Genomic DNA, 18,309 nt, shown 5'->3' with positions numbered 1-18,309 from the left:
CTCTCTCTCTTTTTAAGGGGAAAGGAATGGAGAAAAGTTTCCTTCTGCTATTTCATTTGTGGCATTTGTCCCCAGACCCTCAGAAAAAGATAATTTGGATTTCTTATTGATTATTGACCCTGGCTCATTATTGCCTTGCTTACTGCAATCATTTTGACAAGAATTTCATTTTTTTCTTTATATATGGATCTTAAAAAAACCTTTCTTTTAATTTGAATTGGATAGATTAATTTTTTTAGTAAACAGATTTGTGACTTTTAGAGGGGCAAGGGAATAGCTGATATTAATTACTAATCAAATTACATAATCTCTTAAGATAGGAAACAAAGGCACATTTCACAGAGTTCCATTTACTTTATTTCAAAAGGATTCTGTCTGATCTGAAAAACAGCTAGATGGTAGTTTTTAAAAATTTTTAATGTAAAAACCAATATTCCCCCATGTTGCAAAGGAATCTGGACAACAAGTACAACCGTAAAAACAAGACAGACTGCTTCTTCAGAAAACCTGCAAATACCCCTTTCGTATCTGACACAACAATCTCCCTTCTACAATTATCTCATAGGATTAAGTCACTGGAGGATAATCTTCTTAAATGTACTTTCCAGAAAAGAATTGTGAGAAGGTTCTAAAATTGATCCTTAATTCTTTTACTAGGGAGGCAGGAAGAAATTTTACTTTTATCAGAAGAATCTCAGAATGCTTCCGGGAGAAAGACATTTGGATGATGTATTAGGATTTTTACTCTGTGCTCTATAGAGTTTTACTGTCATTTTTTTTTTTAAAATTGTTCAACTGACTGAATTTAGACATTTATGGGGGAAAATTCTTTCTCTCACTGAGAAGAACAGAGAAAGAGAAACAGGCAAATGTCTTATTTGTATTAAAATATTCATCTTCGATAGTAGAGCAAAATCTATTATTTGTGTGTTTAGAAATTGGTGGGAACAGGAAACAAGATGTGTGGTTAGCTCTCCTCCATCTCTCATCTCTGTGTTTATATACATGGACCGTGCACCCACATGTCTGTGCCCATTGCATAGTGCAATTTATTGTCCGTGCACAGGCACAGATTTTATGCCGGCAAGTGTATGCATGAGCCAATGTCAAGTTCTCACTTTCAGAGCAGCACCACTAAAAACTAAGCCTTTCAATTTGTGTCATATACTTTCCAAAAATTTGTCTTTTTCGGTTGATATACCTAGATGTACATATTTCAAGAGCTTAGAACTGAAGTTGATTTTTCCATCACGCCGCAAAGTTTGCCTCATTTTTGCCTTTAAAAAGGCAGGCACAATATAATACAGAAAGTAGTCAGAAAGATAAGTTAAATAATTGTAATTCAGTTCCATGCTAGACCCAGTGGTCTTTTACGTAAAAAATAAGAAACTAAAAAATGAACTCAACTAAATCAACATTTTACTTCCAATATGAGGATGTGGATGAGAAAAAAATTTTCTTTCCAGTATACAGAAATTAAAAAGATCAAATGGTCCCTATCTTTGATATAACTCAAGTTTTTAATGATATTGATGCAAAAGAAATCCTCATGGTTCATTAAAGGTTGAATTTTGAACAATCGAGAAAGTTTAAATATAACTGAGTATCTCAGCAGTGATGGGAAAACAGGATCACCTCCCTCCCTAAAATTCTTGGACTATGTCTTAAAAAGTATCTGTTGAGGAAACTAAAACCTCATCTGTAATTGCCTTTGTTTACCACATTCTCACATGGAGGAAAGTTAAATTAATTCTATTAGAGACTCTGTACCAATTTCTTTTTGAGGTGGGAATGTCAAACTATTATTTTTACTCTGCTACAGGATCTTAGGAGTCTGAAAATACTTACTCTTCCACTGGGATAATATGTAGGCTTTTTCTAAATAACAAGTTCTCTATTTAAAGCAGCATTAGAAGAGAATGCCATGTTCTATGGAAATCACCAATCCTTGGGAACAGAGAAAAATTTCTTTGGAGGGAGCTGACTAGAATCTCCTCAGTTGTAAAATTAGGTAACCTGGAGCTGGGAAGGTCTTTCTACTTAGTAGTTGGGTCATTCATGTGTTGGCATCTCAGCTCAAGTTCCAAATGATTATAATGGTTATACTATTTTCTCTCTCTGTCCCTTCCTCCCTTCCCCTCTCTCCATGCCACCCTTTCCTCCTAGCAAAGATGACTTTAGAAAAAAGGGATATTTTATTATATATCACCTTGACTGGGCCACAGTGTGCCCAGATATTTGGTCAAACATTATTCTGGATGTTTCTGGGAGGGTGTTTTTGAGTGAGATTAGCATTTAAATTGGTGGACTTAGAGTAAAGCAGATTGCCTTCTGTGATCTAGATGGTCCTCATCCAATCATATGAAGGCCTGAAAAGAGCAAAAAGACCAGCCTCCCTTGAGCAAGAAAGAATTCTCTACAGAGGGCTTCAGACTCCATCTGCAACATCGGTTCTTCTGAGTCTCCAGCCTGCTGGCCCACCCTTCAGATTTTGGACTTTCCAACCTTCATAATCACATGAGCCAACTCCTTACAACATCAAATGGGTACTGATTGCTAAATAGGCAGTTATTCAATAGTGTGGAATTCTAAGGGAAGACACAAGAAGGACACAAAATCCAGCCTTGCCATGATATAGGTTGGGGTCAGGACCAGCCACAAGCTGGTCCATTCCATTCTACTCCACTTGGTCACAGACTTATTAGTAGTCCCTGGTCTGTAGTGTGACTCCTTTACTTATGCAAATTGTGTTAAAATTACCCTCTATTAGCACTGTTTACAAATTGCTTATAAAGACCTTGATATAATGTCACTTCCTTCTTCACTGAACACAGTCCACCTCTTACAATTATTGTTTTCATCCCTTGATCTAAATCAGATTTCTTGCAAAGTATATAGATTTCTTGAATTTTGTAAAGAAAACCCCAATGAACAAAAGAATAAAAAGCATATTTTAGGTCATGGGTTATCTTTAGCAGGGAGAAAGCTGAGAACCTCCTCCAACTACACACACACACACACACACACACACACACTCCAAGAAGAACATGAATATTCCCTGGGACAGTGCCCTACACTGAACATAGAGTACCCTCTCAATGGAAAAGTCATTTCTCTCCTTCATCTGCCTGGAAAGAACCAAGTTCCTGCTACAGCTTCTTTAGTCAGTGAACACTCAGCATTCTCTTAATATAGAGCGTATGCTAGATATTATTATATCAAATGACATAGCATTCTAGAAGGTATAAAGAGCCATATAAATGGTGTTATTATTACTTAAGACCATTGCCCTTTAGGTTGGAAGATGTTGATGAAAACAGTATTTCCTCTGTGTTCAAGTATAGCAAAAAAGACCAATAAGGGACTTCAGCCATGTTAGACTGTTTTTTCACTCCAGCCATATATTTCTCAAACTTGTTGCTAAATTTTCTCTTTTCAATACTTGGGCTCTGTTAGGCTTGCTCTCCCAGCCAGCCCCAGAATAGCTGGAGTATCCAGTTCTAAGCATTGTATCAAAGCAGCATTTTCCTTTTCAGTCCTAATGGACTAGGGGCAAGGAAGGACTGTGGGTTGGATGAGTCCTTCCTCACCATTGAAGACTCGCAGATGGTAGACAGAGAAAGACACAGCAGGGATCCTACCTAGAAGAGGAACCTAAAAATCATCAATGACAAAAAAAATTTTGAGGTTGCTTAGAATTACTTTTTCATCCTTAAAATAAGTGCATTTCTCCATTTTCTTCATAAAGAAGTGATGGAAAAAGACAATACTTTTCCTAGAATGATTGTCTTAGCTCATCAAGAATTGTTCTCTGTTGGTCTGAGGCAAGCTTTAGAGGGGATTTGGCAGCAGAATGTAAAAATACATCCTCATCATTGAGCTGAAGTTATAGCTAGCTCCTGCCCTTAGCCTCCAACTCTAGGAGAAGCTGAGGAAGTTCTGAAAGATTACAACTCATTTTCCGGAGATGAAGGAGTATCACTTTCTGTAAGCTCTATGGACACCTGCATTTTTTGCAAGCCTGTTAATGGGTAGCTTGCTCTGTCTTACTCTCCTAGACCACATTACCTAGAGAAATATTATTTACGATTAACTTTTTTAAAGGAAAACAGAAACAAAACCCTGATTTGTTATTGTCCATGTTCCTTGGTAGGACAGTGCACCAGGAAATATGCATAAAATGTTTAACTGTCAAATAATGTCCTCTCTTAAATCTCCTTTAAGAAAAGCTACATTCACTGATAGCATAAATTAGCTTTGTTTTCTTTTTTCCTTTGAGGGAAGATAAGGCTGATTTCTTCTGAATGGGACAAAGAAAGTTGTCTTGTCTCTCCTGCTTGATGCTTTTCCATCTTTTAATGAAACACTCATAAGTGAATGCCCAATCAGCCAATTATTTGAGTCCAGCCTTTACATTATAATATAGATAAAATATAATGTTAGTTACACAAAAGGGAATTTGCCAGATTTCTCAATAAAAAAGCCCCTATGTCATAAAAATATCCTTTCCCTAATCAAAATATCACCTGAATGAAGTCATCATGTTTAGCCTGATTGCATTTCCCTCATATATGTGCAGCTGCATTTGCCTCTCCATAAATGTCATTTGATTATGAGAAAATAAACAGGAAGGGACTCAAAGGGAGTCAGTACAGGGCCTGCTTGTTTACCTGAGGCAGCTTTCTTAGCTGAAGAACAAATGTCATGCAAATGGTGCACCAGCAATGAGCTGCCAATCACCCTGGCTTGGCATTCATGATGATTTGCTAAATCATTTAAAGAGACATGCTTTACTAAATGAAAAAATATCAGCGGCAAGGGCCTGTGTTTAAACACGGGGCTGAGTTATTATCCCAGTAGGCTGGAATGAAATGAAGACATCTTCCAATTAAAGCTTGCAGATGAACCCAGACAAACCCCCCTTTTTTCATAAAGACAGGCAGATTATGATTGGGAAGGAACAGCGACAGAGGCTTTCATTACACGCTGATTATGGTGATAAAATTCCCAGCGCTGTGTGTCTGCGGGCCCAACTTCACATTTGAAGGTTTTTAATATAATTTCCTTAGGGTGAAATGCTGAAGATTTATTAAACTTTATGAAGGGCTTACAGATCCAATTTAAGAGGACATATCATAGGGCAAAACTGACAGACGATAAAATACATTCCAACTATAAGAGAAAAAATAAAGCAAGGAGAAAGTTGAGCCGTGAAACTGTTTTTAAACATTTTTTGTTGGTGGTGGTGTACAAGTGAAATCAATCATTTTCCCCAGTGTTACAGCCTTGTTGCTCCACTGAAGTTTTCTTCATGCTTTTTACAGAAGGTGGATATTGAGGCCACAGAAGGGATGCTTGAAGAGTTTACTTCATTTTATTAAAAAAATAAAATACCAAAATAATTTTGAGGTCATTGATTCATAAAAGTCCTCAATGTTTATAGTTTTCTTTTGCCATGAAATGTTCATGTTGCTCTTTTCCTCAGTGTACCATGATTAAGACATTATGCTGATATAAAATACAGACCTGTTTTCTCTAACCATTTTTGTATAAAGAGACACTTGTCAGAAAGACAAGTTTGGCAACTTCTATTGGTTCTTTTTTTCTTAAAAGTTGCATAACATTTGTGGATACTACTGTTTCATTTTTATCCTGAGTCTGTCCTCACAAATTTAGGTAGGATTTCTCTATAAGAAAAATACATAGTGTAGGATCTCTCTTCTGTTTGCCAATGAAGTAATCTTTTCTAGGTACCATTACAGGTGAGATAACTCACAAGCTTTGCTGATCACTCAAAACATCTACAGGGTAAGAAAGCAGCTACAGAAAACTGATGCTCTCTGCAGCCTTTATCTGGGAGGCCCAAGTCCCTGAAATCTGCCTAAATCATTCTATTGATAAGATTTATCTGTTCAGATTTTTTTCTGGGTCCTACCATCCTTCCTTCCCTCTTTCCTTCCTTATTTCCATCCTTCCTTCCAATAGAATTTTAGACGTATAATTTACATCGCATAAAACTTACCTTTTTAAATCATACAATTCAAAGGTTTTCAGTAAATTTACAGAGTTGTGCAGTCCAATTTTTGAACATTTTTTTTTGCTTTTTAATATAATTATTTTTATTTTTTTTCCATTACAGCTGGTTTACAGTGTTCTGTCAATTTTCTACTGTACAGCATGGTGACCCAGTTACACATACATGTATACATTCTTTTTTCTCACATTATCATGCTCCATCATAAGTGATCAGACATAGTCCCCAGTGCTACACAGCAGGATCTCATTGCTAATCCATTCCAGAGGCAAAAGTTTGCATCTATTATCCCTAAACTCCCAATCCATCCCACTCCCTCTCCCTTGGCAACTACAAGTCTATTCTCCAAGTCCATGATCTTCTCTTCTGTAGAAAGGTTCATTTGTGCCCTATATGAGATTCCAGATATAAGTGATATCATATGGTATGTGTCTTTCTCTTTCTGACTTACTTCACTCAGGATGAGAGTCTCTAATTCTGTCCATGTTGCTGCAAATGACATTATTTTGATCTTTTTTATGGCTGAGTAGTATTCCGTTGTGTATATATACCACATCTTCCTAATCCACATTTTTATCCTCCCAAAGATCCTCGATACCTGCTTGCAATCAATACCAGTTCCCACCTCACAGCCTCAGGCAATTTCTAATCTGCTTTACTTCATAAAAATGGAAATAATAAAATATGCAGTTCTGTCCAGATTTTGTAACTATTTCAGAGTTAGAACCAAAACTCATAAGGGCACTTAGTAGGGACTTAATTTATTTTTCGAATCATCCTGGAAAGCAGGATCAGCCTTGGGGCTTTTTCATGGTAAATGAATTTCCTAGATAATCTTGGTAAAAGTAATCACAGAGGTAAGAATAAACCCATTCCATTTTTTTGGGGGGGGTGTTGGTGGGACCAAAGAAAATTAATATTACTTATAAAAATCAATTACATTTTATAAAGATATATTGCTTCTCATTAGCAAGAAGAGTTTTGTTTTCACTGATTTTTGCATTATACCCTCATACAGCTCCTAGAACAAGGAGTAAAACCTAGTTAAGAGGTTTTTGAGACAGGAAACTAAATGTGATACATGAGCCTAGCTTGGTACTGAATTGGAAAATAAACAATGTGATATATTGAGGGATAAATAGTGAACTTTTAATATAGACAGCCTATAGGAAATAGTATTATATTGGTTCTGCATTTGATAATTACATTAAGAATATCTATGTTCTTAAGAAAAATATGCCAAAACCTTTGAGATAAAGGAGGTATATATATATATATATATATATATATATATAATGTTATATATTGATACATATCATATTAACTAGAGAGAGAGAGGTGAAATGATAATACCAATTGATGAATCTGGGTGAAGTGTATCCTGGAATACTTCTTTACTGTTCTTACAATTCTTTTGTAAATTTTAAATTATTTCAAGATAAAAAGGGTTAAGAACATGGTAACAGTGCAGGTTAACAGCAGGCATAATTAAAAAAAAAAAAAAAAGGCCTACCTGTTTCTGTGTCTGCTCATTTCTCAGGATTGGGTATTCAGCACTCAGGCCATCAAATGAGATGATGGTGATTTATTGACAGCTCAGTATATGCCAGGCATTGCATGCTTTGATTTTCTTCCCATTAAAATAAAAGATAAGAAAATGGCCTGATTGCTAAATGCTTTGTATTTAAATTAAATGGCAAGAACAAGGATGCCCTGTGACATCCTTTCATGACAACGTTTTGACCGCAATACCCACAAATACACTTAGAATTCATGAAAGGTTGAAGGCAGACCATGGTCTAGTTTTCTGTGGCAGGCCAGAGGATGCTGTAGCCCAGCATCCTGTTAACTCCAGGCATCCAGAAGTACATATCAGACAGTGTGGTTGCATTATTGAAAAACTAGGAATAATTAAGTGCTTCCTAATCATAAAAATACTAGCCATAGTTAATGAATGTTTACAATGTGCCAGCCATTACACAAAGTATACACGTGCAGTAGATGTTTGTGCATGTGGGTATCCACACTTATGTGTGCAGATATCCTCAATGATTCCTCACAATACTTTCACAAGAGGCATTACGAATATTTTCATATTTAAGCTGAAGAAAGTCAAGCTTGCTCAAGGTGTCGTGGCTAGTCGGACATGATGGAAAACAAAGCCAGGTCTATTTGACATCACAAATAGCTCTCCACCTCTAACCTGCAGTGCCTCCGTCAGCCTATCCATTCAGGTATGAGAAATAAATGGGTCCCCTCTTTGCTTTGTAAGGATGGTAAGAGGATTTGTGAAACAAATGTATAACAATACGCTCCATGGAAGAAGGAAAATAAAGTTCCTTTTGCAGAAGCATGAAGCATGAGGGAAATGACTGTGTATCAGAAGAGACCCAGTCCAATCTCCTGGTTGTGTTATTCTCATATATGCTAATTACATATCCCCCAGATTAATAATGGGAAAAAAGTATCAAGAAAGGAGATATTGCTTGTTACCTACATTATTGCTAAGAGATTTACTTACCAGTGGAACTACTCTTGACTCATATTATAATGGATTCCTGAGAGCAGATTAATTTGACTAATAATAGTGACATAACTATTTCTTTTATTATATAAAATCAATATTTATAATTATAAGACATAATAATGAATGACATCAATGGATATATCTCCTACTATTTCTTCAACTGTCTATTTTCATCAACTGGTAAATATTCTACATGCATGTTTTATTTTTATTTCGTTGTTTTTATTTTCAATTTTTTACCCTATTTCTGCCACTTATTTTCCGTGGATGAATGTGGCTCAGATCACTGTTGCACCTCTCATTTCCTCACTCATTTCTAGTTATAGCTGGAATGTGTTTCAAAAAGATTTCCTTAGGAATCAGCATTAACTTTTCTTCCCCCTACACATACTTTGCTTATTCCTTTGTCATCTTCCAGAATGGAAGATTAGGCAAAAGTTAAATTTTACAATACATAGTTTTTTCAAAATTAAGTTTCATTTAATTATATTCCTAGGACATTACATTGATACACAATCCCTGAAGATATCTTGGGAACTGGCAACCTTGTTATTGCACAATTGATAAAAATATGAAACATGCCCCAAAGGTAAGCTGGAATTTCCCAGTCTGAAACTCTGCTGTCAGCTAGAAACACATCCTGATCTCCACTCCTGGCTTGAATCTCTTTTCCCAGGTTGGAAGATTCAGTGCCTAGTTAATCCTGCATTCTCCCTTCCCAGAATTTCAGAGACTTCCAGACCCTTTTATTACAATGAAGTTAAAAATAAGAAACACTAAGGGGAACACAAGTGTTAAGTTTGTAATAACTTGGATTCTCAAGTTATGTAAATCGTTAATCCATTGACTAAAGGAAATGAAAGGAATCTGAGACTTTCTGAGGCCCAGTATGCTAGAGTGATGCACTGCTTTGCTCAGAGCTGTGGGTAATACTGAACGAAAGAATAGAAGTGAAAGAAAAATTTCAAATGGCTGCAAAAGTAGGCAATGATATAGAGCAAAGGAACAGAAAAAAAATGGAAGTTCATTTTCTTTGAGTAATTGTAAAGTGACATTTAAATTTCTGAGAGTGAGAAATAAAGTGGAATTAAAAGATGATGTTGAGAATTAGAGAAGTCCCAAATAGAATCTTTTGCCCTTTATGGATAAGTGTGAATGACTTTCAAGAGACTCAATTCAAACAAATATTTATTGAAACCTATTATGTGCAAGGCATTCTGCCAGGAGCTGTAGGTTATACCAGGATGAATCAAACATAATTCTTGATTAGAAAATAATTCAAATGATGGTGAGACAGAGAAATCATTAAACAAAGGAGAGTTCATGCCATTGAGGGATGGAGAGAAAAATAAGGAAAGATTTAACAGAAGATTATATCTTTGAGCCAAGGCTGAATAGACAAGTGAAAGTACAGTAGTTGCAGGTGGCAGACTTCCCAGGTGGACTAAATAGCATGAGTAAAAGGACATGGATAGAAGGGCTTAGGAATATTCTACAATGAGCAAAATATCCAGTTAGGTTAATCTATAGGTTTTATGTCAGTATTAGGAAATAAGGCTGCCATATGTTGAAGGAGTTTGTAATATGGTGGGTGATGGAGGACACTGGATATTGACTTTGAGTGTATTTGCTTGTTGGTTTTTTATTTTACACAGAAGATTGCATGTCAAGAAAAGCTGAAACAGTGAGCAGAAGGGAAAGGGCAGAGAACAGGTGAACCAAACTAACAATGGCAGAGACTGAAAATTGACAACTGATTGGAATAAGGGAAAGGAAGATGAGGAAAAGGTTCAGTTTGTAGATTTTCCTGCAGGGAAATAAATTTGGGAATCAAAATTTTCTTTTATTCACTTAACAGGTATTTAGCTTCTACTATAGGCCAGACCCTATGCTATGTGCTCTGAATTGTATAAGTTTGCCCCCAGGAAGTTAGTACCCTGAGGCCAAAATTTTTAAAAAATGCAAATAAGCACTGTACAAAATAGAATATAATAGGTTTGTTACAAAGGTAAAAGTCATGTTCTATGGGACTTTATGGAAAGAAGGGACCACTTTAAAAAATTTTATTGGGATATAGTTGATTTATAATGCTGTATTAGCTTCAGGTATATAGCAAAGTGAGTCAGCTATATATAGAGATACACTCTTTTTCTCTCATATAAGTTATGACAGAACATTGAGCAGACACCCCTGTGCTATACAGTAGATCCTTGTTAGTTATCTATACAGAATAGTGTGTATGTGCCAATCCAAACCTCCCAGTTTATCCCTCCCTCTCATGGTTTCCCCTGTGTGACCCTCAGTTAGATTTTGAAATCTGTGAATTTTTTCCTGTTCTATAAATGAGTTCCTTTGTTTAATTTTTATTAGATTTCATGTATAAGTGACAGCATATGTTGTCTTTCTCTTTCTGATTTATTTCACGTAGTATGAGAATCTCTAGGTGAATCCATGTTTTTGCAAATGACATTATTTTGTTCTTTTTAATGGCTGAGTAGTATTCTATTGTATATATGTATCACACCTTCTTTATCCATTCCTCTTGTCAATGGACATTTAGGTTGATTTCCATGTTTTGGCTATTGTAAATAGGGGTGCAATGAACATTCAAGTGCATGTATCTTTTCCATTTATGGTTTTCTCTGGATATATACCCAGAAGTGGGAATGCTGGGACATATAGTAGTTCTATATTTAGTTTTTTGAGGAATCTCCATAATATTTTCCACAGTGGTTGTACCAATTTACATTCTCACCCAAGGTGTAGGAGGGTTCCCTTTTCTCCACACCCTCTCCGGCATTTGTAGTTTGTAGACTTTTTGATAATGGCCATTCATTTCTTAAGTGGGAGGGCAGTAGTAAGAATGAACTTGGGAAGGAAGGGATCTTTGGACAAAGCCAGGGAAGAAAAAAGTTGTGACAGACTGAAATATTAGAGTGAGTAGCAAGAGGATTTAGACTGAAGCTGCATACTTTCTTCCCCCCTCCTCTTTCTCTTCTACTTTCCTCTTGGTTTTGACTATGGTTATGTGGTTATAAGCAGACAGGCCCCTTCTCCATCATCTAAATCTTTATCCATGTATCTCATATGGATAGTGTTAGGATTAGCTAAAATATGTAAAGGCCTTCCATAAATTTAGAACAAAAGCACCAGAGAAATATGTATGAAGTATAAATATAAATGGACATGACTAGCTTTTATTATCAGCTTACAAATACTTTGAATACAGGCTCACAGCTGATCAAGACAGTCACGATCAGGAGATTTCCCTCACGCTCCCCAAAGAGAGAAGAGATGTTTTATTCCAATTTTTTAAAAAGCAAAACTTCTCTGAACTCATTTGGCTATAGATGTTGTTATATTATTTGGTATCTCTCAAAAAATTTAAAAAGGTAAAAAGTTGATGCTTAGCCTTTGAAACAAAACAAAACCTTGCAGTGGGCTTTTGTAAATAATGTCTGTTCCCGAGGTCATGAATTGAAAAGCCACAATTCTAAGTTCAAATCAGAACCAGCTCAGGTTTAAGGCCATGCTGGTGTTATAATGAATCTCAGTCATCTGGAAGACTAAATTATCAAGAAGGTACTTTGAGCCTTGGGCAAAGATTTCAAAACTAAATAAAACAATATCATGTATATCTTACAGCAAAGGGAAGAATATCATGTACATCTTACAGCAAAAAGAAGGTTTGTGTGCTGTTTCTGAACCGATTTCTCAATGACCCAATTCAAAGGGAGGAAAAATCACCAATGGGGGGGAAAAAGGGTGGAATTAAGCAGTGTTTACTTATTCATCTTCAAAGAAATTTGAATGACCCTTCATAAAGCACAGGGGGGATTCCTCAGAAGAAAGTTGGGCACTAGTTTATCTGCACTGATAATAACTCAAGGCCACACCCTTGGGGGTCAGCCTGCAGAAGGCCAACCGTTTGGGGTTAAACTGCGTTTTATCATTTGGGAAATGCCCTCTCCCTGTTTTCCCCTTCAGCCTTGAAAAATACTAGCTACTTATTTTTCCCTCTTTCAAGGTTTATTACTGGATTCTTTTTTTTTTTTTGTCTTTTTGCCTTTTCTAGGGCTGCTCCCACGGCATATGGAGGTTCCCAGGCTAGGGGTCTAATCAGAGCTACAGCTGCTGGCCTACACCACAGCCGCAGCCACGCCTCATCTGCGACCTACACCACAGCTCACAGCAATGCTGGATCCTTAACCCACTGCGCAAGGCCAGGGATTGAACCTGCAACCTTATGGTTCCTAGTCAGATTCGTTAACCACTGCGCCACGACAGGAACTCCCTTGGCTTACTACTGGATTCTTTACTGAGTAGTGTCTTTATTTGCAATGTAAGTGAAGAAAAAGAATATGTAGCGATCTTGTTTCTAGCAGAGGTTTGTTAAGAGCAGTAGCTGGGAGAAGAGACTGTCAGAGCTTATTATCCAAGACTTCTATTAACCTATAGTCCCCCAGCTGCCCACTTCTCCCTACACATCAAGGTAGAGAACTCAGTCACCAGCCTGGGTACCATGAGATCCCCCTGACTTATGCAGCCTAATAAACAGAGGAAAAAACTTTTAGCTCTGTGCACAGGTACAGACGGTCTATTCTAAATGGTTGGAGAGGATCTTTATCATTGAATTAAAATATTCCTGTAGTACCCAATCACAGAAGGAGTTAGAATAAATCACTAGGTCAATCAGGACAATACTTTTCCAATATATTGTCTGATGCCAGCTTGGCAAATATGCAATACATAATACCATCAACAGGAGAGAGTATCATTCCTGATTCACACATTGGTGTTTCCTTATTAGTAAATTCACTGTACATTCCTGAATACTTAACTCTTATTAAGAGTTATCATAGCTTTACAGGGGATGCAGGAGAAACGAGATTTCTACAAACCATTCAGCTAAGTTTACACTCCATTGGTTCAGAATTCATGGCTGTGGTTGGGCCATGTGATGGGCTGAGCCTGTTTTGCTTAAATATTAAGTAGCAGAATTATACTCAGGGTATAGGAAACAACATGCCAACTTCTAGGTAACAGCTGGCAGTAACAGACAAAACTGCAACATTCCAAACAAGAAAACTTAACAGTTGCCATGATTTATAAATTATTCCATGAGTACTATTCCTAAAGGGAGTTTTCTCTTGATATCACCCCATAGCCTCCCCTTCCCTTTCCTCATTTTTCTTTTGGTCTTTGGCCTTGGCCAACAAGTCTGCCAGCATTAGGTCTTGATTGACTGCCCTCTGCACTTTTCATCTCCTGTTCTGTTACTGGGTATTGATTCTCAGTATTAGAGTTTTCCCTCCATGTTGCATACCAGGAATTATTAAGTCTGTAATATATTCTTTCTGCAAGGGCAAAACTCTCAGTTGATTGAGTGTAAGTAGAAGCACAGAGTCACAGAATCTCAAAATAAAAGGAAACTTAGAATTCATGCAGTTCAACTCCATCGCTGTACAAATGATGAAATGGAAGCCTAGAGAGGTTAAGAGATTTGCATAAAATCAAGATCACTCAAGTTCTGCAAGTGAAGGATCAAAGGCCCAAATCTCTGGACTCCATTGTACTTTACCCTCTTGTGCAGTGTTTAGTTCCTAGAACTCTGAGGATTATTAATGAAGTGAACCTGTCACCCTATGGACTTGGCTATAACAAAGGGACACACCAAGGAGGCAATCCAGAATAGAGTGTTGTATATTATTCAAGGTTTCTAAATGCCAGTGAAATCATAGATTTAATATCCTTGTGATACCCTTGGGAGAAGGTAAGGAATGAATATTGTTTCCAAAATTTCAGGCAAGTAGGCTTCTGATGGTTGGCTAATCATTCTCCTGTGCTGGTCTGATGATTTAGAAAAGTCGATTGCTTATTAATTTGTCCTCTTGTACTTGGACAGTATGGAAGCATAGAGAGGGGGAGTTAGAGAGAGGTATATGGGTGGTTAGATATAGGGGCAAGGAGGATATGGACAATTGATTCATAGTGTGGCTCATCTGCTGGTCATTTTCCATCAGCCTACCCTTGTCCACCCATTTACCACTTCTCTGCATTGATATTTTCCTAGGCTGGAGAGAGATGGAAGAATTCTATGACATCTACTAATGGCATTGGCCAGACTCCTTTGACCTCTGGCTTCAGGTTGACACCAGCCAATGGGAAGCCCTGGCAGGAGATCAAAATGAAGGAGAAGAGAAAGGATGGGGACATTCTTCCCACTGCTTTCTCTCTGCTTAATACTGTGGTTCTGACAATTGTTCATCCCCCCACTGCAACATCTATGAGGTGGCTCTTCTCTATGGCTCTAGATTTCACTAGAATCCTCCAGGACTAGTATCTCCTCTGCCTCCTCAGGTCTTGAGATGATGATAGTTTCTGCTTGTGGCTAGTCTCTGAGTGCCTCAATGTCCCCTAGAGGTTCCTTTACTGCTGCTCTATAAAGAGTCCCTTCATACTCTATAAAATTGTTCCTTTACATCTTCATCTGAGTAGGTTTTCTCTGCTTGCCCAAGCACTGACTGAAACAGTTCTTTGGGGGTTAATCATAGTCTGAAGTCACCATTTATCTTCTTTGCTGCAGCAGCAAAGCCATCACCATAAAGGATAGGATCAATTCTGTTCATTTTATATCTCATGGATCTACTAATCCATGAGAAATGTGGCTGAGCTGAGCAGGAGACTGATTCTCACCTCTATTGGGATATTTGCCTTTGGGGTTTGGCCGACACTAAATGTGAAAAAGATCATTAGCAGATGGGAGGATACCAGAGCAAAGGTTATATTTGGTGTATGTCTGTGTATCCTAACATTTTCTGTTGAATTATGGAGACTGATGTAAGAACTCTGTCTTTTTATATAGAAATTGGTAACATTCAAGGGACAAAAACATGCCTGGTTTTGTTGAACTATTGCAGGGTGAGCAACTATACCTGGAAAAAAAAATCACCAACTTCATTTATAAAAGGGCATGATGACTGAGTAGGTTTGAAACTGGCCTCGATTCTCCTCCAGAACAGAATTATTGATTGGCTTGTTTAAAATTTTGTTTTCTCTTTTTTTTCAGTCATTGTGGAACTAGCCAATTTTGATTAATGAGAATGAATTTACAAATGTTTCTAAATATCAACCATTTTTGGTCTAGGTACCTCATTTCTGCCAGTGGAAAAAAATATATACCTGTTTTGTATTTTTTAGGGAAAGGATGCTGTGTGTTTACTCTTTTCCATTGATCTCTGTGAGTTCAAGAAGTTCTGCAGGACCAAGATGCTGTTTCAATAAACAAGAAATAGGACAAGAGGCAGAGAGTACAGGACTTCTATGTCTGTCCTAGATGTTGATTGGACTTAGGGTGTAAGTCATTTATTCTTTCAGTCCATTAATATTTGTTAAGTTAGTAGGTATTAGGTTCTATTAAGTGCCTGGATCTGGGGGAGTGGGAAAATAGATAAGACATGCTTATGTCACAAGAGGCTCACCATCTTACAGGGAAGGAGGTATCTGGGGAAGTAACAGTCCATCAATTTTAGAGAGATGGCACCAGCTGCTATGTGTTCTCATTCTTCTGTTTAGTTTGGTTTAAGAGAGAGAAAGAGACAAGTCTTGACTCCTTGGTTTCATCATTTTGAAAGTGAGTTGTAGGGCAAGCTTCTGGCTCCATTTTGGGGGGAAGAATGTGGCTGGAAAGTCTTAAAGCGGAGCCCCAATTCCTTATTAAAGGTCTTTTGAAGAAAAGGTTCAATTGCTAAAAGAAAGAAGGAAGGGAGAGGGAGGGAGAAGGGAGGGAGAAGGGAGGGAGGAGGGAGGGAGGAGGAAGAAGGAAAAGGAAGAAAGGAAGGAGGGAGGGAGGAAGGAAAGAAACCTATTGAGTGAGCAAACATTTTCTGGAAAGGGCCAGATAATAAATATTTTAAGTTCTATGGGCCATATGGTCTCTATGATAACTACCCTGATCTGCTCCGTAGCACCCAAGAAACTAGACACACAGGTAAATGAATGGACGTGACTGTGTCCCAATAAAACCTTATTTATGGAACACTCAAATTTGAATTTCATTTAGTTTTTCATTTGTCATGAAATATTACTGTTGTTTTTTTTTTAACATTTTTCCCCCAACCACTTACAAATGTAAAAATGATTTGTAACTTGTGGGCCATACATGAAAAGACAGTAGCCCAGATTTGAGATTTGGCCCATGGGTCATAGGTTGCTAATTCCTGTCCCAGAGTAAGAAGCCTAAAGAAGCATAAAGAGCATCTGGTAACACGGATCTATGAGACTACCTACTCTAACCTCCTTCTTGGCCATTCAGTGTAACTGCTGATGAAGATAAGTGATTACCTCCATACAACATGTGCCCTGCAACTCTGGGCCTATCATTTGGCCTTGGTGAACCTCTCCTTGCCTGTAGAATAGGCAACTTTAGCTGACCTTTCAAAACTCACAGGTTTTGATGAGCAAAAAAGAAATAAAACCCACGAAATGTACTTTGTGCTTTTAGGAAGAAAACCATTATACCAACCTGATGTATTATTAAATAAAAAGCAAATCTATCAGAAGGACTTAGAAAGCCCTAGCACAGTGCAACATGACTGAAAAATGCCCAAGACAGAGCTCTTCCTGCTGAGATAAACGTGTGACTTTCCCTCCCCAACATGGTCTCCCCGTATTTCAGAATTTCATCATCTGCAAATGGGATGACTTGACTGCCCGTTCTTTGTCTTTCTTTTCTTTTTTTCCACTCTACCTCATTAATACCTTGAGAGAGTCAAAATGTTCCTCAAATGGATCACTCTGTGTCACTTTGCTGGCTCCCTTATCTGATGTAGCTCACAGAGCTCTACTTATCTGGTCGAGGTCCATGCCTGCCTCCCAAGTTTAATAATTATTTGACAGATTACCCCTGTGTACAGAGTGGTATCAAAAGCTTTCTTATAAAGTCTAGGTAAAATACGCCCATGGTGTTTCTAGAGTCAACTAATTTAGATAGTTAATCTAACTGTTTTTTCAAGAGTGGTAGAACGTGATTATTTTTGAGAATTAGACCTCCCTTATTCACGGTAAGTGAAGCATTTCTTGGTATTTTATGTCTATTTTTTTTTTTTTTAGGGTGAGTTCTTCCAGCATCTTTCCTTATGAAATCAGTTCTAAAAGTCTATGTTTCTCTGATTGTTTTCAATCAGAGAAACATAGTTATATGTTAGATTAGACTAGTTATATTAGCCCATATTTTGTCCACCAAAGGTTGGCCCACACTTCTGCCTGAAAGTTCTGTTGTCTTCAAATGTTAAGGTTTCTAGGTTTTGCTCTATCAAGTACACCTGCAAATTCGAGGAATGAGTAAAATAAGATTCCATAATGTTGTCTTTGCCATGAGGGAATTATTACTTTACAATGGAAATATCTTGACCTCCAATTCTTGGTGTATTTGTCTTATAAATTATTTATTTTAATTTTTTGTACATTATCTTTTTAAAAAAAAATGTTCCAAAGCTTGTTTTTTTTTTTTTTTTAAGTAGAATTAAGCATAGAAACACTTAAATGGGAGACACTGAAGAGAGTTTTACATAGTAAAATCGGAGCTAACCTTGACTTTCGTTAAGGTTTATTCACTTAGCTTTTAGAGGTAGTATGATTAAGCCTGATCTTTTCTGTAATATCATCATTCATCTGACATAACTTTTCTTCCTAACCTGTAGGGTTCTCTTCCTTGTCCTGGTTTATTTATCTGTGTTTCTGTTCTACT

Source organism: Phacochoerus africanus, chromosome 2 (genome assembly GCF_016906955.1).
Source record: "Phacochoerus africanus isolate WHEZ1 chromosome 2, ROS_Pafr_v1, whole genome shotgun sequence".
In the NCBI taxonomy this organism is placed as follows: domain Eukaryota; kingdom Metazoa; phylum Chordata; class Mammalia; order Artiodactyla; family Suidae; genus Phacochoerus; species Phacochoerus africanus.
Note: the sequence above shows the minus strand (reverse complement) of the source record.